The 18,428-nt window shown below is 44.2% G+C and overlaps 16 non-coding genes across 16 annotated transcripts; all 16 read left to right on the top strand.

Annotated features, from left to right (window-relative positions):
• Positions 1–644: 644 nt before the first annotated feature.
• On the top strand, positions 645–858 carry LOC148831257 (small nucleolar RNA U3). Its single transcript, XR_016091413.1, has one exon. It is a non-coding gene; the product is annotated as a small nucleolar RNA U3 (small nucleolar RNA).
• Positions 859–1,775: 917 nt separating this feature from the next.
• On the top strand, positions 1,776–1,989 carry LOC148831256 (small nucleolar RNA U3). Its single transcript, XR_016091426.1, has one exon. It is a non-coding gene; the product is annotated as a small nucleolar RNA U3 (small nucleolar RNA).
• A 917-nt stretch (positions 1,990–2,906) lies between these two features.
• LOC148831255 (small nucleolar RNA U3) lies at positions 2,907–3,120 on the top strand. Its single transcript, XR_016091425.1, has one exon. It is a non-coding gene; the product is annotated as a small nucleolar RNA U3 (small nucleolar RNA).
• A 917-nt stretch (positions 3,121–4,037) lies between these two features.
• LOC148831254 (small nucleolar RNA U3) lies at positions 4,038–4,251 on the top strand. The gene has a single exon (XR_016091424.1). It is a non-coding gene; the product is annotated as a small nucleolar RNA U3 (small nucleolar RNA).
• Positions 4,252–5,167: 916 nt separating this feature from the next.
• LOC148831253 (small nucleolar RNA U3) lies at positions 5,168–5,381 on the top strand. Its single transcript, XR_016091440.1, has one exon. It is a non-coding gene; the product is annotated as a small nucleolar RNA U3 (small nucleolar RNA).
• A 917-nt stretch (positions 5,382–6,298) lies between these two features.
• On the top strand, positions 6,299–6,512 carry LOC148831252 (small nucleolar RNA U3). Its single transcript, XR_016091412.1, has one exon. It is a non-coding gene; the product is annotated as a small nucleolar RNA U3 (small nucleolar RNA).
• A 917-nt stretch (positions 6,513–7,429) lies between these two features.
• LOC148831251 (small nucleolar RNA U3) lies at positions 7,430–7,643 on the top strand. Its single transcript, XR_016091423.1, has one exon. It is a non-coding gene; the product is annotated as a small nucleolar RNA U3 (small nucleolar RNA).
• Positions 7,644–8,560: 917 nt separating this feature from the next.
• Positions 8,561–8,774, top strand: LOC148831250 (small nucleolar RNA U3). Its single transcript, XR_016091422.1, has one exon. It is a non-coding gene; the product is annotated as a small nucleolar RNA U3 (small nucleolar RNA).
• Positions 8,775–9,691: 917 nt separating this feature from the next.
• Positions 9,692–9,905, top strand: LOC148831249 (small nucleolar RNA U3). The gene has a single exon (XR_016091421.1). It is a non-coding gene; the product is annotated as a small nucleolar RNA U3 (small nucleolar RNA).
• A 917-nt stretch (positions 9,906–10,822) lies between these two features.
• LOC148831248 (small nucleolar RNA U3) lies at positions 10,823–11,036 on the top strand. The gene has a single exon (XR_016091420.1). It is a non-coding gene; the product is annotated as a small nucleolar RNA U3 (small nucleolar RNA).
• Positions 11,037–11,955: 919 nt separating this feature from the next.
• LOC148831247 (small nucleolar RNA U3) lies at positions 11,956–12,169 on the top strand. The gene has a single exon (XR_016091419.1). It is a non-coding gene; the product is annotated as a small nucleolar RNA U3 (small nucleolar RNA).
• Positions 12,170–13,085: 916 nt separating this feature from the next.
• Positions 13,086–13,299, top strand: LOC148831246 (small nucleolar RNA U3). The gene has a single exon (XR_016091418.1). It is a non-coding gene; the product is annotated as a small nucleolar RNA U3 (small nucleolar RNA).
• A 918-nt stretch (positions 13,300–14,217) lies between these two features.
• Positions 14,218–14,431, top strand: LOC148831245 (small nucleolar RNA U3). The gene has a single exon (XR_016091399.1). It is a non-coding gene; the product is annotated as a small nucleolar RNA U3 (small nucleolar RNA).
• Positions 14,432–15,344: 913 nt separating this feature from the next.
• LOC148831244 (small nucleolar RNA U3) lies at positions 15,345–15,558 on the top strand. The gene has a single exon (XR_016091417.1). It is a non-coding gene; the product is annotated as a small nucleolar RNA U3 (small nucleolar RNA).
• Positions 15,559–16,475: 917 nt separating this feature from the next.
• Positions 16,476–16,689, top strand: LOC148831243 (small nucleolar RNA U3). Its single transcript, XR_016091416.1, has one exon. It is a non-coding gene; the product is annotated as a small nucleolar RNA U3 (small nucleolar RNA).
• A 914-nt stretch (positions 16,690–17,603) lies between these two features.
• LOC148831242 (small nucleolar RNA U3) lies at positions 17,604–17,817 on the top strand. The gene has a single exon (XR_016091398.1). It is a non-coding gene; the product is annotated as a small nucleolar RNA U3 (small nucleolar RNA).
• Positions 17,818–18,428: the final 611 nt, after the last annotated feature.

The raw sequence follows: 18,428 nt of genomic DNA, 5'->3' as shown, positions 1-18,428 counted from the left end.
GATGAGGGTTGTGAAAACGTATCTTGAGAGCCGAGGGGGTGCCGGCTGCAGCAGAGGTTAGAGAGAGAGAGAGTCTTTATTATCCCTTGGGGGGGGCAAGTTGCTTTACAGCAGCAGTGTTGGTGTACAGATGGACAGAAGAAAAAAAACGACAGGAACAACAACAATAGACATACATATTTGCATAGAAGGTCAAGTGTGAAGTAACGATATGGCTACAGGTATGAATGAGAACTTAAATCTGTTGGTTTTGGAGCTGGGGAGTCGCTATCTGCTTTCTGATGGGAGTAACTGGAAAGTATTAAACAAGGGGTGTGAAGGATCATCACAGTCGGATGTTGCTTTACTCAAAACACGTGTATGATAAGATGGTGGAAAGGGCTGGAAGATCAGCACCGATGACCTCGCGACATATGTTCACAAGACTGCCCAGCTTGTTCTTGCCTCTCGGATTCAGGTTGCCAAAGCAGCAGGTCGGGGTAAAAGTGAGTACAGATTCAAGGAAGGACCGATAGAACAAAATGACTCGTCGACCTTCAAATACTTAAGCTGTCTTAAGAAAAAATGAACCCATTGAAACTGCTCACCATGAATGGAATTGCTTTCAGGTTTACTGGGGTGCGCTGCTCGAGGGGTGGCGAGCTAAGACTATACTTTGAGGGATCATTTCTATAGTTTGTGACTTGAGAAATGCGTTTCGAAAGTGTTTGGTCTCGCCAACCACGAGGAGGATCCATAGTGTCTCCTCCTGAGCGTGAAACGGGTCGGGAGTGTTGCTTCAGGGCAGCTGTTCCCGACCATTGATGATCGTTCCTCTCTCTTGCTGGTTGAGGAAGAGGGAGACACATTCTGAGTGGGTGGCTCTCTTGTACTGGTGTAAAGGAAGAACTTTCACAAGTGTCGAGTAAGTCATACTGGTGTCTTTTTTCAATTCAAAAAGTTCTTCTTTTCTTTCATGAAGACAGCGCCGCTAAAATGACACTGCCCGTTTGTTTGATCAAAGCTGGTTATTTAAGGATGAACTGATAAGTGGTATTTTTTCATCAGTTCTCAAGTTTAATGTGAGTAATTTGTCATTGTTTCCGTTTATTTTAGTAATGGCATGTTTTAGCTATAAACAAGGTTCTTTCTGATGAGGGTTGTGAGAACGTATCTTGAGAGCCAAGGGGGTGCCGGCTGCAGCAGAGGTTAGAGAGAGAGAGAGTCTTTATTATCCCTTGGGGGGGGCAAGTTGCTTTACAGCAGCAGTGTTGGTGTACAGATGGACAGAAGAAAAAAAACGACAGGAACAACAACAATAGACATACATATTTGCATAGAAGGTCAAGTGTGAAGTAACGATATGGCTACAGGTATGAATGAGAACTTAAATCTGTTGGTTTTGGAGCTGGGGAGTCGCTATCTGCTTTCTGATGGGAGTAACTGGAAAGTATTAAACAAGGGGTGTGAAGGATCATCACAGTCGGATGTTGCTTTACTCAAAACACGTGTATGATAAGATGGTGGAAAGGGCTGGAAGATCAGCACCGATGACCTCGCGACATATGTTCACAAGACTGCCCAGCTTGTTCTTGCCTCTCGGATTCAGGTTGCCAAAGCAGCAGGTCGGGGTAAAAGTGAGTACAGATTCAAGGAAGGACCGATAGAACAAAATGACTCGTCGACCTTCAAATACTTAAGCTGTCTTAAGAAAAAATGAACCCATTGAAACTGCTCACCACGACTGGAATTGCTTTCAGGTTTACTGGGGTGCGCTGCTCGAGGGGTGGCGAGCTAAGACTATACTTTGAGGGATCATTTCTATAGTTTGTGACTTGAGAAATGCGTTTCGAAAGTGTTTGGTCTCGCCAACCACGAGGAGGATCCATAGTGTCTCCTCCTGAGCGTGAAACGGGTCGGGAGTGTTGCTTCAGGGCAGCTGTTCCCGACCATTGATGATCGTTCCTCTCTCTTGCTGGCTGAGGAAGAGGGAGACACATTCTGAGTGGGTGGCTCTCTTGTACTGGTGTAAAGGAAGAACTTTCACAAGTGTCGAGTAAGTCATACTGGTGTCTTTTTTCAAATCAAAAAGTTCTTCTTTTCTTTCATGAAGACAGCGCCGCTAAAATGACACTGCCCGTTTGTTTGATCAAAGCTGGTTATTTAAGGATGAACTGATAAGTGGTATTTTTTCATCAGTTCTCAAGTTTAATGTGAGTAATTTGTCATTGTTTCCGTTTATTTTAGTAATGGCATGTTTTAGCTATAAACAAGGTTCTTTCTGATGAGGGTTGTGAGAACGTATCTTGAGAGCCAAGGGGGTGCCGGCTGCAGCAGAGGTTAGAGAGAGAGAGAGTCTTTATTATCCCTTGGGGGGGGCAAGTTGCTTTACAGCAGCAGTGTTGGTGTACAGATGGACAGAAGAAAAAAAACGACAGGAACAACAACAATAGACATACATATTTGCATAGAAGGTCAAGTGTGAAGTAACGATATGGCTACAGGTATGAATGAGAACTTAAATCTGTTGGTTTTGGAGCTGGGGAGTCGCTATCTGCTTTCTGATGGGAGTAACTGGAAAGTATTAAACAAGGGGTGTGAAGGATCATCACAGTCGGATGTTGCTTTACTCAAAACACGTGTATGATAAGATGGTGGAAAGGGCTGGAAGATCAGCACCGATGACCTCGCGACATATGTTCACAAGACTGCCCAGCTTGTTCTTGCCTCTCGGATTCAGGTTGCCAAAGCAGCAGGTCGGGGTAAAAGTGAGTACAGATTCAAGGAAGGACAGATAGAACAAAATGACTCGTCGACCTTCAAATACTTAAGCTGTCTTAAGAAAAAATGAACCCATTGAAACAGCTCACCACGACTGGAATTGCTTTCAGGTTTACTGGGGTGCGCTGCTCGAGGGGTGGCGAGCTAAGACTATACTTTGAGGGATCATTTCTATAGTTTGTGACTTGAGAAATGCGTTTCGAAAGTGTTTGGTCTCGCCAACCACGAGGAGGATCCATAGTGTCTCCTCCTGAGCGTGAAACGGGTCGGGAGTGTTGCTTCAGGGCAGCTGTTCCCGACCATTGATGATCGTTCCTCTCTCTTGCTGGCTGAGGAAGAGGGAGACACATTCTGAGTGGGTGGCTCTCTTGTACTGGTGTAAAGGAAGAACTTTCACAAGTGTCGAGTAAGTCATACTGGTGTCTTTTTTCAAATCAAAAAGTTCTTCTTTTCTTTCATGAAGACTGCGCCGCTAATATGACACTGCCCGTTTGTTTGATCAAAGCTGGTTATTTAAGGATGAACTGATAAGTGGTATTTTTTCATCAGTTCTCAAGTTTAATGTGAGTAATTTGTCATTGTTTCCGTTTATTTTAGTAATGGCATGTTTTAGCTATAAACAAGGTTCTTTCTGATGAGGGTTGTGAGAACGTATCTTGAGAGCCAAGGGGGTGCCGGCTGCAGCAGAGGTTAGAGAGAGAGAGAGTCTTTATTATCCCTTGGGGGGGGCAAGTTGCTTTACAGCAGCAGTGTTGGTGTACAGATGGACAGAAGAAAAAAAATGACAGGAACAACAACAATAGACATACATATTTGCATAGAAGGTCAAGTGTGAAGTAACGATATGGCTACAGGTATGAATGAGAACTTAAATCTGTTGGTTTTGGAGCTGGGGAGTCGCTATCTGCTTTCTGATGGGAGTAACTGGAAAGTATTAAACAAGGGGTGTGAAGGATCATCACAGTCGGATGTTGCTTTACTCAAAACACGTGTATGATAAGATGGTGGAAAGGGCTGGAAGATCAGCACCGATGACCTCGCGACATATGTTCACAAGACTGCCCAGCTTGTTCTTGCCTCTCGGATTCAGGTTGCCAAAGCAGCAGGTCGGGGTAAAAGTGAGTACAGATTCAAGGAAGGACCGATAGAACAAAATGACTCGTCGACCTTCAAATACTTAAGCTGTCTTAAGAAAAAATGAACCCATTGAAACTGCTCACCATGAATGGAATTGCTTTCAGGTTTACTGGGGTGCGCTGCTCGAGGGGTGGCGAGCTAAGACTATACTTTGAGGGATCATTTCTATAGTTTGTGACTTGAGAAATGCGTTTCGAAAGTGTTTGGTCTCGCCAACCACGAGGAGGATCCATAGTGTCTCCTCCTGAGCGTGAAACGGGTCGGGAGTGTTGCTTCAGGGCAGCTGTTCCCGACCATTGATGATCGTTCCTCTCTCTTGCTGGCTGAGGAAGAGGGAGACACATTCTGAGTGGGTGGCTCTCTTGTACTGGTGTAAAGGAAGAACTTTCACAAGTGTCGAGTAAGTCATACTGGTGTCTTTTTTCAAATCAAAAAGTTCTTCTTTTCTTTCATGAAGACAGCGCCGCTAATATGACACTGCCCGTTTGTTTGATCAAAGCTGGTTATTTAAGGATGAACTGATAAGTGGTATTTTTTCATCAGTTCTCAAGTTTAATGTGAGTAATTTGTCATTGTTTCCGTTTATTTTAGTAATGGCATGTTTTAGCTATAAACAAGGTTCTTTCTGATGAGGGTTGTGAGAACGTATCTTGAGAGCCAAGGGGGTGCCGGCTGCAGCAGAGGTTAGAGAGAGAGAGAGTCTTTATTATCCCTTGGGGGGGCAAGTTGCTTTACAGCAGCAGTGTTGGTGTACAGATGGACAGAAGAAAAAAAACGACAGGAACAACAACAATAGACATGCATATTTGCATAGAAGGTCAAGTGTGAAGTAACGATATGGCTACAGGTATGAATGAGAACTTAAATCTGTTGGTTTTGGAGCTGGGGAGTCGCTATCTGCTTTCTGATGGGAGTAACTGGAAAGTATTAAACAAGGGGTGTGAAGGATCATCACAGTCGGATGTTGCTTTACTCAAAACACATGTATGATAAGATGGTGGAAAGGGCTGGAAGATCAGCACCGATGACCTCGCGACATATGTTCACAAGACTGCCCAGCTTGTTCTTGCCTCTCGGATTCAGGTTGCCAAAGCAGCAGGTCGGGGTAAAAGTGAGTACAGATTCAAGGAAGGACCGATAGAACAAAATGACTCGTCGACCTTCAAATACTTAAGCTGTCTTAAGAAAAAATGAACCCATTGAAACTGCTCACCACGACTAGAATTGCTTTCAGGTTTACTGGGGTGCGCTGCTCGAGGGGTGGCGAGCTAAGACTATACTTTGAGGGATCATTTCTATAGTTTGTGACTTGAGAAATGCGTTTCGAAAGTGTTTGGTCTCGCCAACATCGAGGAGGATCCATAGTGTCTCCTCCTGAGCGTGAAACGGGTCGGGAGTGTTGCTTCAGGGCAGCTGTTCCCGACCATTGATGATCGTTCCTCTCTCTTGCTGGCTGAGGAAGAGGGAGACACATTCTGAGTGGGTGGCTCTCTTGTACTGGTGTAAAGGAAGAACTTTCACAAGTGTCGAGTAAGTCATACTGGTGTCTTTTTTCAAATCAAAAAGTTCTTCTTTTCTTTCATGAAGACTGCGCCGCTAATATGACACTGCCCGTTTGTTTGATCAAAGCTGGTTATTTAAGGATGAACTGATAAGTGGTATTTTTTCATCAGTTCTCAAGTTTAATGTGAGTAATTTGTCATTGTTTCCGTTTATTTTAGTAATGGCATGTTTTAGCTATAAACAAGGTTCTTTCTGATGAGGGTTGTGAAAACGTATCTTGAGAGCCGAGGGGGTGCCGGCTGCAGCAGAGGTTAGAGAGAGAGAGAGTCTTTATTATCCCTTGGGGGGGGCAAGTTGCTTTACAGCAGCAGTGTTGGTGTACAGATGGACAGAAGAAAAAAAACGACAGGAACAACAACAATAGACATACATATTTGCATAGAAGGTCAAGTGTGAAGTAACGATATGGCTACAGGTATGAATGAGAACTTAAATCTGTTGGTTTTGGAGCTGGGGAGTCGCTATCTGCTTTCTGATGGGAGTAACTGGAAAGTATTAAACAAGGGGTGTGAAGGATCATCACAGTCGGATGTTGCTTTACTCAAAACACGTGTATGATAAGATGGTGGAAAGGGCTGGAAGATCAGCACCGATGACCTCGCGACATATGTTCACAAGACTGCCCAGCTTGTTCTTGCCTCTCGGATTCAGGTTGCCAAAGCAGCAGGTCGGGGTAAAAGTGAGTACAGATTCAAGGAAGGACCGATAGAACAAAATGACTCGTCGACCTTCAAATACTTAAGCTGTCTTAAGAAAAAATGAACCCATTGAAACTGCTCACCATGAATGGAATTGCTTTCAGGTTTACTGGGGTGCGCTGCTCGAGGGGTGGCGAGCTAAGACTATACTTTGAGGGATCATTTCTATAGTTTGTGACTTGAGAAATGCGTTTCGAAAGTGTTTGGTCTCGCCAACCACGAGGAGGATCCATAGTGTCTCCTCCTGAGCGTGAAACGGGTCGGGAGTGTTGCTTCAGGGCAGCTGTTCCCGACCATTGATGATCGTTCCTCTCTCTTGCTGGTTGAGGAAGAGGGAGACACATTCTGAGTGGGTGGCTCTCTTGTACTGGTGTAAAGGAAGAACTTTCACAAGTGTCGAGTAAGTCATACTGGTGTCTTTTTTCAAATCAAAAAGTTCTTCTTTTCTTTCATGAAGACAGCGCCGCTAAAATGACACTGCCCGTTTGTTTGATCAAAGCTGGTTATTTAAGGATGAACTGATAAGTGGTATTTTTTCATCAGTTCTCAAGTTTAATGTGAGTAATTTGTCATTGTTTCCGTTTATTTTAGTAATGGCATGTTTTAGCTATAAACAAGGTTCTTTCTGATGAGGGTTGTGAGAACGTATCTTGAGAGCCAAGGGGGTGCCGGCTGCAGCAGAGGTTAGAGAGAGAGAGAGTCTTTATTATCCCTTGGGGGGGGCAAGTTGCTTTACAGCAGCAGTGTTGGTGTACAGATGGACAGAAGAAAAAAAACGACAGGAACAACAACAATAGACATACATATTTGCATAGAAGGTCAAGTGTGAAGTAACGATATGGCTACAGGTATGAATGAGAACTTAAATCTGTTGGTTTTGGAGCTGGGGAGTCGCTATCTGCTTTCTGATGGGAGTAACTGGAAAGTATTAAACAAGGGGTGTGAAGGATCATCACAGTCGGATGTTGCTTTACTCAAAACACGTGTATGATAAGATGGTGGAAAGGGCTGGAAGATCAGCACCGATGACCTCGCGACATATGTTCACAAGACTGCCCAGCTTGTTCTTGCCTCTCGGATTCAGGTTGCCAAAGCAGCAGGTCGGGGTAAAAGTGAGTACAGATTCAAGGAAGGACCGATAGAACAAAATGACTCGTCGACCTTCAAATACTTAAGCTGTCTTAAGAAAAAATGAACCCATTGAAACTGCTCACCACGACTGGAATTGCTTTCAGGTTTACTGGGGTGCGCTGCTCGAGGGGTGGCGAGCTAAGACTATACTTTGAGGGATCATTTCTATAGTTTGTGACTTGAGAAATGCGTTTCGAAAGTGTTTGGTCTCGCCAACCACGAGGAGGATCCATAGTGTCTCCTCCTGAGCGTGAAACGGGTCGGGAGTGTTGCTTCAGGGCAGCTGTTCCCGACCATTGATGATCGTTCCTCTCTCTTGCTGGCTGAGGAAGAGGGAGACACATTCTGAGTGGGTGGCTCTCTTGTACTGGTGTAAAGGAAGAACTTTCACAAGTGTCGAGTAAGTCATACTGGTGTCTTTTTTCAAATCAAAAAGTTCTTCTTTTCTTTCATGAAGACAGCGCCGCTAAAATGACACTGCCCGTTTGTTTGATCAAAGCTGGTTATTTAAGGATGAACTGATAAGTGGTATTTTTTCATCAGTTCTCAAGTTTAATGTGAGTAATTTGTCATTGTTTCCGTTTATTTTAGTAATGGCATGTTTTAGCTATAAACAAGGTTCTTTCTGATGAGGGTTGTGAGAACGTATCTTGAGAGCCAAGGGGGTGCCGGCTGCAGCAGAGGTTAGAGAGAGAGAGAGTCTTTATTATCCCTTGGGGGGGGCAAGTTGCTTTACAGCAGCAGTGTTGGTGTACAGATGGACAGAAGAAAAAAAACGACAGGAACAACAACAATAGACATACATATTTGCATAGAAGGTCAAGTGTGAAGTAACGATATGGCTACAGGTATGAATGAGAACTTAAATCTGTTGGTTTTGGAGCTGGGGAGTCGCTATCTGCTTTCTGATGGGAGTAACTGGAAAGTATTAAACAAGGGGTGTGAAGGATCATCACAGTCGGATGTTGCTTTACTCAAAACACGTGTATGATAAGATGGTGGAAAGGGCTGGAAGATCAGCACCGATGACCTCGCGACATATGTTCACAAGACTGCCCAGCTTGTTCTTGCCTCTCGGATTCAGGTTGCCAAAGCAGCAGGTCGGGGTAAAAGTGAGTACAGATTCAAGGAAGGACAGATAGAACAAAATGACTCGTCGACCTTCAAATACTTAAGCTGTCTTAAGAAAAAATGAACCCATTGAAACAGCTCACCACGACTGGAATTGCTTTCAGGTTTACTGGGGTGCGCTGCTCGAGGGGTGGCGAGCTAAGACTATACTTTGAGGGATCATTTCTATAGTTTGTGACTTGAGAAATGCGTTTCGAAAGTGTTTGGTCTCGCCAACCACGAGGAGGATCCATAGTGTCTCCTCCTGAGCGTGAAACGGGTCGGGAGTGTTGCTTCAGGGCAGCTGTTCCCGACCATTGATGATCGTTCCTCTCTCTTGCTGGCTGAGGAAGAGGGAGACACATTCTGAGTGGGTGGCTCTCTTGTACTGGTGTAAAGGAAGAACTTTCACAAGTGTCGAGTAAGTCATACTGGTGTCTTTTTTCAAATCAAAAAGTTCTTCTTTTCTTTCATGAAGACTGCGCCGCTAATATGACACTGCCCGTTTGTTTGATCAAAGCTGGTTATTTAAGGATGAACTGATAAGTGGTATTTTTTCATCAGTTCTCAAGTTTAATGTGAGTAATTTGTCATTGTTTCCGTTTATTTTAGTAATGGCATGTTTTAGCTATAAACAAGGTTCTTTCTGATGAGGGTTGTGAGAACGTATCTTGAGAGCCAAGGGGGTGCCGGCTGCAGCAGAGGTTAGAGAGAGAGAGAGTCTTTATTATCCCTTGGGGGGGGCAAGTTGCTTTACAGCAGCAGTGTTGGTGTACAGATGGACAGAAGAAAAAAAACGACAGGAACAACAACAATAGACATACATATTTGCATAGAAGGTCAAGTGTGAAGTAACGATATGGCTACAGGTATGAATGAGAACTTAAATCTGTTGGTTTTGGAGCTGGGGAGTCGCTATCTGCTTTCTGATGGGAGTAACTGGAAAGTATTAAACAAGGGGTGTGAAGGATCATCACAGTCGGATGTTGCTTTACTCAAAACACGTGTATGATAAGATGGTGGAAAGGGCTGGAAGATCAGCACCGATGACCTCGCGACATATGTTCACAAGACTGCCCAGCTTGTTCTTGCCTCTCGGATTCAGGTTGCCAAAGCAGCAGGTCGGGGTAAAAGTGAGTACAGATTCAAGGAAGGACCGATAGAACAAAATGACTCGTCGACCTTCAAATACTTAAGCTGTCTTAAGAAAAAATGAACCCATTGAAACTGCTCACCACGACTGGAATTGCTTTCAGGTTTACTGGGGTGCGCTGCTCGAGGGGTGGCGAGCTAAGACTATACTTTGAGGGATCATTTCTATAGTTTGTGACTTGAGAAATGCGTTTCGAAAGTGTTTGGTCTCGCCAACCACGAGGAGGATCCATAGTGTCTCCTCCTGAGCGTGAAACGGGTCGGGAGTGTTGCTTCAGGGCAGCTGTTCCCGACCATTGATGATCGTTCCTCTCTCTTGCTGGCTGAGGAAGAGGGAGACACATTCTGAGTGGGTGGCTCTCTTGTACTGGTGTAAAGGAAGAACTTTCACAAGTGTCGAGTAAGTCATACTGGTGTCTTTTTTCAAATCAAAAAGTTCTTCTTTTCTTTCATGAAGACAGCGCCGCTAAAATGACACTGCCCGTTTGTTTGATCAAAGCTGGTTATTTAAGGATGAACTGATAAGTGGTATTTTTTCATCAGTTCTCAAGTTTAATGTGAGTAATTTGTCATTGTTTCCGTTTATTTTAGTAATGGCATGTTTTAGCTATAAACAAGGTTCTTTCTGATGAGGGTTGTGAGAACGTATCTTGAGAGCCAAGGGGGTGCCGGCTGCAGCAGAGGTTAGAGAGAGAGAGAGTCTTTATTATCCCTTGGGGGGGGCAAGTTGCTTTACAGCAGCAGTGTTGGTGTACAGATGGACAGAAGAAAAAAAACGACAGGAACAACAACAATAGACATACATATTTGCATAGAAGGTCAAGTGTGAAGTAACGATATGGCTACAGGTATGAATGAGAACTTAAATCTGTTGGTTTTGGAGCTGGGGAGTCGCTATCTGCTTTCTGATGGGAGTAACTGGAAAGTATTAAACAAGGGGTGTGAAGGATCATCACAGTCGGATGTTGCTTTACTCAAAACACGTGTATGATAAGATGGTGGAAAGGGCTGGAAGATCAGCACCGATGACCTCGCGACATATGTTCACAAGACTGCCCAGCTTGTTCTTGCCTCTCGGATTCAGGTTGCCAAAGCAGCAGGTCGGGGTAAAAGTGAGTACAGATTCAAGGAAGGACAGATAGAACAAAATGACTCGTCGACCTTCAAATACTTAAGCTGTCTTAAGAAAAAATGAACCCATTGAAACAGCTCACCACGACTGGAATTGCTTTCAGGTTTACTGGGGTGCACTGCTCGAGGGGTGGCGAGCTAAGACTATACTTTGAGGGATCATTTCTATAGTTTGTGACTTGAGAAATGCGTTTCGAAAGTGTTTGGTCTCGCCAACCACGAGGAGGATCCATAGTGTCTCCTCCTGAGCGTGAAACGGGTCGGGAGTGTTGCTTCAGGGCAGCTGTTCCCGACCATTGATGATCGTTCCTCTCTCTTGCTGGCTGAGGAAGAGGGAGACACATTCTGAGTGGGTGGCTCTCTTGTACTGGTGTAAAGGAAGAACTTTCACAAGTGTCGAGTAAGTCATACTGGTGTCTTTTTTCAAATCAAAAAGTTCTTCTTTTCTTTCATGAAGACTGCGCCGCTAATATGACACTGCCCGTTTGTTTGATCAAAGCTGGTTATTTAAGGATGAACTGATAAGTGGTATTTTTTCATCAGTTCTCAAGTTTAATGTGAGTAATTTGTCATTGTTTCCGTTTATTTTAGTAATGGCATGTTTTAGCTATAAACAAGGTTCTTTCTGATGAGGGTTGTGAGAACGTATCTTGAGAGCCAAGGGGGTGCCGGCTGCAGCAGAGGTTAGAGAGAGAGAGAGAGTCTTTATTATCCCTTGGGGGGGGCAAGTTGCTTTACAGCAGCAGTGTTGGTGTACAGATGGACAGAAGAAAAAAAACGACAGGAACAACAACAATAGACATACATATTTGCATAGAAGGTCAAGTGTGAAGTAACGATATGGCTACAGGTATGAATGAGAACTTAAATCTGTTGGTTTTGGAGCTGGGGAGTCGCTATCTGCTTTCTGATGGGAGTAACTGGAAAGTATTAAACAAGGGGTGTGAAGGATCATCACAGTCGGATGTTGCTTTACTCAAAACACGTGTATGATAAGATGGTGGAAAGGGCTGGAAGATCAGCACCGATGACCTCGCGACATATGTTCACAAGACTGCCCAGCTTGTTCTTGCCTCTCGGATTCAGGTTGCCAAAGCAGCAGGTCGGGGTAAAAGTGAGTACAGATTCAAGGAAGGACCGATAGAACAAAATGACTCGTCGACCTTCAAATACTTAAGCTGTCTTAAGAAAAAATGAACCCATTGAAACTGCTCACCATGACTGGAATTGCTTTCAGGTTTACTGGGGTGCGCTGCTCGAGGGGTGGCGAGCTAAGACTATACTTTGAGGGATCATTTCTATAGTTTGTGACTTGAGAAATGCGTTTCGAAAGTGTTTGGTCTCGCCAACCACGAGGAGGATCCATAGTGTCTCCTCCTGAGCGTGAAACGGGTCGGGAGTGTTGCTTCAGGGCAGCTGTTCCCGACCATTGATGATCGTTCCTCTCTCTTGCTGGCTGAGGAAGAGGGAGACACATTCTGAGTGGGTGGCTCTCTTGTACTGGTGTAAAGGAAGAACTTTCACAAGTGTCGAGTAAGTCATACTGGTGTCTTTTTTCAAATCAAAAAGTTCTTCTTTTCTTTCATGAAGACTGCGCCACTAATATGACACTGCCCGTTTGTTTGATCAAAGCTGGTTATTTAAGGATGAACTGATAAGTGGTATTTTTTCATCAGTTCTCAAGTTTAATGTGAGTAATTTGTCATTGTTTCCGTTTATTTTAGTAATGGCATGTTTTAGCTATAAACAAGGTTCTTTCTGATGAGGGTTGTGAGAACGTATCTTGAGAGCCAAGGGGGTGCCGGCTGCAGCAGAGGTTAGAGAGAGAGAGAGTCTTTATTATCCCTTGGGGGGGCAAGTTGCTTTACAGCAGCAGTGTTGGTGTACAGATGGACAGAAGAAAAAAAACGACAGGAACAACAACAATAGACATACATATTTGCATAGAAGGTCAAGTGTGAAGTAACGATATGGCTACAGGTATGAATGAGAACTTAAATCTGTTGGTTTTGGAGCTGGGGAGTCGCTATCTGCTTTCTGATGGGAGTAAGTGGAAAGTATTAAACAAGGGGTGTGAAGGATCATCACAGTCGGATGTTGCTTTACTCAAAACACGTGTATGATAAGATGGTGGAAAGGGCTGGAAGATCAGCACCGATGACCTCGCGACATATGTTCACAAGACTGCCCAGCTTGTTCTTGCCTCTCGGATTCAGGTTGCCAAAGCAGCAGGTCGGGGTAAAAGTGAGTACAGATTCAAGGAAGGACCGATAGAACAAAATGACTCGTCGACCTTCAAATACTTAAGCTGTCTTAAGAAAAAATGAACCCATTGAAACTGCTCACCACGACTGGAATTGCTTTCAGGTTTACTGGGGTGCGCTGCTCGAGGGGTGGCGAGCTAAGACTATACTTTGAGGGATCATTTCTATAGTTTGTGACTTGAGAAATGCGTTTCGAAAGTGTTTGGTCTCGCCAACCACGAGGAGGATCCATAGTGTCTCCTCCTGAGCGTGAAACGGGTCGGGAGTGTTGCTTCAGGGCAGCTGTTCCCGACCATTGATGATCGTTCCTCTCTCTTGCTGGCTGAGGAAGAGGGAGACACATTCTGAGTGGGTGGCTCTCTTGTACTGGTGTAAAGGAAGAACTTTCACAAGTGTCGAGTAAGTCATACTGGTGTCTTTTTTCAAATCAAAAAGTTCTTCTTTTCTTTCATGAAGACAGCGCCGCTAATATGACACTGCCCGTTTGTTTGATCAAAGCTGGTTATTTAAGGATGAACTGATAAGTGGTATTTTTTCATCAGTTCTCAAGTTTAATGTGAGTAATTTGTCATTGTTTCCGTTTATTTTAGTAATGGCATGTTTTAGCTATAAACAAGGTTCTTTCTGATGAGGGTTGTGAGAACGTATCTTGAGAGCCAAGGGGGTGCCGGCTGCAGCAGAGGTTAGAGAGAGAGAGAGTCTTTATTATCCCTTGGGGGGGGGCAAGTTGCTTTACAGCAGCAGTGTTGGTGTACAGATGGACAGAAGAAAAAAAACGACAGGAACAACAACAATAGACATACATATTTGCATAGAAGGTCAAGTGTGAAGTAACGATATGGCTACAGGTATGAATGAGAACTTAAATCTGTTGGTTTTGGAGCTGGGGAGTCGCTATCTGCTTTCTGATGGGAGTAACTGGAAAGTATTAAACAAGGGGTGTGAAGGATCATCACAGTCGGATGTTGCTTTACTCAAAACACGTGTATGATAAGATGGTGGAAAGGGCTGGAAGATCAGCACCGATGACCTCGCGACATATGTTCACAAGACTGCCCAGCTTGTTCTTGCCTCTCGGATTCAGGTTGCCAAAGCAGCAGGTCGGGGTAAAAGTGAGTACAGATTCAAGGAAGGACCGATAGAACAAAATGACTCGTCGACCTTCAAATACTTAAGCTGTCTTAAGAAAAAATGAACCCATTGAAACTGCTCACCACGACTGGAATTGCTTTCAGGTTTACTGGGGTGCGCTGCTCGAGGGGTGGCGAGCTAAGACTATACTTTCAGGGATCATTTCTATAGTTTGTGACTTGAGAAATGCGTTTCGAAAGTGTTTGGTCTCGCCAACCACGAGGAGGATCCATAGTGTCTCCTCCTGAGCGTGAAACGGGTCGGGAGTGTTGCTTCAGGGCAGCTGTTCCCGACCATTGATGATCGTTCCTCTCTCTTGCTGGCTGAGGAAGAGGGAGACACATTCTGAGTGGGTGGCTCTCTTGTACTGGTGTAAAGGAAGAACTTTCACAAGTGTCGAGTAAGTCATACTGGTGTCTTTTTTCAAATCAAAAAGTTCTTCTTTTCTTTCATGAAGACTGCGCCGCTAATATGACACTGCCCGTTTGATCAAAGCTGGTTATTTAAGGATGAACTGATAAGTGGTATTTTTTCATCAGTTCTCAAGTTTAATGTGAGTAATTTGTCATTGTTTCCGTTTATTTTAGTAATGGCATGTTTTAGCTATAAACAAGGTTCTTTCTGATGAGGGTTGTGAGAACGTATCTTGAGAGCCAAGGGGGTGCCGGCTGCAGCAGAGGTTAGAGAGAGAGAGAGTCTTTATTATCCCTTGGGGGGGGCAAGTTGCTTTACAGCAGCAGTGTTGGTGTACAGATGGACAGAAGAAAAAAAACGACAGGAACAACAACAATAGACATACATATTTGCATAGAAGGTCAAGTGTGAAGTAACGATATGGCTACAGGTATGAATGAGAACTTAAATCTGTTGGTTTTGGAGCTGGGGAGTCGCTATCTGCTTTCTGATGGGAGTAACTGGAAAGTATTAAACAAGGGGTGTGAAGGATCATCACAGTCGGATGTTGCTTTACTCAAAACACGTGTATGATAAGATGGTGGAAAGGGCTGGAAGATCAGCACCGATGACCTCGCGACATATGTTCACAAGACTGCCCAGCTTGTTCTTGCCTCTCGGATTCAGGTTGCCAAAGCAGCAGGTCGGGGTAAAAGTGAGTACAGATTCAAGGAAGGACCGATAGAACAAAATGACTCGTCGACCTTCAAATACTTAAGCTGTCTTAAGAAAAAATGAACCCATTGAAACTGCTCACCACGACTGGAATTGCTTTCAGGTTTACTGGGGTGCGCTGCTCGAGGGGTGGCGAGCTAAGACTATACTTTGAGGGATCATTTCTATAGTTTGTGACTTGAGAAATGCGTTTCGAAAGTGTTTGGTCTCGCCAACCACGAGGAGGATCCATAGTGTCTCCTCCTGAGCGTGAAACGGGTCGGGAGTGTTGCTTCAGGGCAGCTGTTCCCGACCATTGATGATCGTTCCTCTCTCTTGCTGGCTGAGGAAGAGGGAGACACATTCTGAGTGGGTGGCTCTCTTGTACTGGTGTAAAGGAAGAACTTTCACAAGTGTCGAGTAAGTCATACTGGTGTCTTTTTTCAAATCAAAAAGTTCTTCTTTTCTTTCATGAAGACAGCGCCGCTAAAATGACACTGCCCGTTTGTTTGATCAAAGCTGGTTATTTAAGGATGAACTGATAAGTGGTATTTTTTCATCAGTTCTCAAGTTTAATGTGAGTAATTTGTCATTGTTTCCGTTTATTTTAGTAATGGCATGTTTTAGCTATAAACAAGGTTCTTTCTGATGAGGGTTGTGAGAACGTATCTTGAGAGCCAAGGGGGTGCCGGCTGCAGCAGAGGTTAGAGAGAGAGAGAGTCTTTATTATCCCTTGGGGGGGGCAAGTTGCTTTACAGCAGCAGTGTTGGTGTACAGATGGACAGAAGAAAAAAAACGACAGGAACAACAACAATAGACATACATATTTGCATAGAAGGTCAAGTGTGAAGTAACGATATGGCTACAGGTATGAATGAGAACTTAAATCTGTTGGTTTTGGAGCTGGGGAGTCGCTATCTGCTTTCTGATGGGAGTAACTGGAAAGTATTAAACAAGGGGTGTGAAGGATCATCACAGTCGGATGTTGCTTTACTCAAAACACGTGTATGATAAGATGGTGGAAAGGGCTGGAAGATCAGCACCGATGACCTCGCGACATATGTTCACAAGACTGCCCAGCTTGTTCTTGCCTCTCGGATTCAGGTTGCCAAAGCAGCAGGTCGGGGTAAAAGTGAGTACAGATTCAAGGAAGGACCGATAGAACAAAATGACTCGTCGACCTTCAAATACTTAAGCTGTCTTAAGAAAAAATGAACCCATTGAAACTGCTCACCACGACTGGAATTGCTTTCAGGTTTACTGGGGTGCGCTGCTCGAGGGGTGGCGAGCTAAGACTATACTTTGAGGGATCATTTCTATAGTTTGTGACTTGAGAAATGCGTTTCGAAAGTGTTTGGTCTCGCCAACCACGAGGAGGATCCATAGTGTCTCCTCCTGAGCGTGAAACGGGTCGGGAGTGTTGCTTCAGGGCAGCTGTTCCCGACCATTGATGATCGTTCCTCTCTCTTGCTGGCTGAGGAAGAGGGAGACACATTCTGAGTGGGTGGCTCTCTTGTACTGGTGTAAAGGAAGAACTTTCACAAGTGTCGAGTAAGTCATACTGGTGTCTTTTTTCAAATCAAAAAGTTCTTCTTTTCTTTCATGAAGACAGCGCCGCTAATATGACACTGCCCGTTTGTTTGATCAAAGCTGGTTATTTAAGGATGAACTGATAAGTGGTATTTTTTCATCAGTTCTCAAGTTTAATGTGAGTAATTTGTCATTGTTTCCGTTTATTTTAGTAATGGCATGTTTTAGCTATAAACAAGGTTCTTTTTGATGAGGGTTGTGAGAACGTATCTTGAGAGCCAAGGGGGTGCCGGCTGCAGCAGAGGTTAGAGAGAGAGTCTTTATTATCCCTTGGGGGGGGGCAAGTTGCTTTACAGCAGCAGTGTTGGTGTACAGATGGAAAGAAGAAAAAAAACGACAGGAACAACAACAATAGACATACATATTTGCATAGAAGGTCAAGTGTGAAGTAACGATATGGCTACAGGTATGAATGAGAACTTAAATCTGTTGGTTTTGGAGCTGGGGAGTCGCTATCTGCTTTCTGATGGGAGTAACTGGAAAGTATTAAACAAGGGGTGTGAAGGATCATCACAGTCGGATGTTGCTTTACTCAAAACACGTGTATGATAAGATGGTGGAAAGGGCTGGAAGATCAGCACCGATGACCTCGCGACATATGTTCACAAGACTGCCCAGCTTGTTCTTGCCTCTCGGATTCAGGTTGCCAAAGCAGCAGGTCGGGGTAAAAGTGAGTACAGATTCAAGGAAGGACCGATAGAACAAAATGACTCGTCGACCTTCAAATACTTAAGCTGTCTTAAGAAAAAATGAACCCATTGAAACTGCTCACCACGACTGGAATTGCTTTCAGGTTTACTGGGGTGCGCTGCTCGAGGGGTGGCGAGCTAAGACTATACTTTCAGGGATCATTTCTATAGTTTGTGACTTGAGAAATGCGTTTCGAAAGTGTTTGGTCTCGCCAACCACGAGGAGGATCCATAGTGTCTCCTCCTGAGCGTGAAACGGGTCGGGAGTGTTGCTTCAGGGCAGCTGTTCCCGACCATTGATGATCGTTCCTCTCTCTTGCTGGCTGAGGAAGAGGGAGACACATTCTGAGTGGGTGGCTCTCTTGTACTGGTGTAAAGGAAGAACTTTCACAAGTGTCGAGTAAGTCATACTGGTGTCTTTTTTCAAATCAAAAAGTTCTTCTTTTCTTTCATGAAGACTGCGCCGCTAATATGACACTGCCCGTTTGTTTGATCAAAGCTGGTTATTTAAGGATGAACTGATAAGTGGTATTTTTTCATCAGTTCTCAAGTTTAATGTGAGTAATTTGTCATTGTTTCCGTTTATTTTAGTAATGGCATGTTTTAGCTATAAACAAGGTTCTTTTTGATGAGGGTTGTGAGAACGTATCTTGAGAGCCAAGGGGGTGCCGGCTGCAGCAGAGGTTAGAGAGAGAGTCTTTATTATCCCTTGGGGGGGGGCAAGTTGCTTTACAGCAGCAGTGTTGGTGTACAGATGGACAGAAGAAAAAAAACGACAGGAACAACAACAATAGACATACATATTTGCATAGAAGGTCAAGTGTGAAGTAACGATATGGCTACAGGTATGAATGAGAACTTAAATCTGTTGGTTTTGGAGCTGGGGAGTCGCTATCTGCTTTCTGATGGGAGTAACTGGAAAGTATTAAACAAGGGGTGTGAAGGATCATCACAGTCGGATGTTG

The sequence above is a fragment of the Atractosteus spatula genome, chromosome 7 (assembly GCF_055471065.1).
Source record: "Atractosteus spatula isolate fAtrSpa1 chromosome 7, fAtrSpa1.hap1, whole genome shotgun sequence".
NCBI classification, from domain to species: domain Eukaryota; kingdom Metazoa; phylum Chordata; class Actinopteri; order Semionotiformes; family Lepisosteidae; genus Atractosteus; species Atractosteus spatula.
The sequence above is the reverse complement of the archived record's forward strand: the minus strand, read 5'-3'. Positions and strand labels throughout refer to the sequence as shown.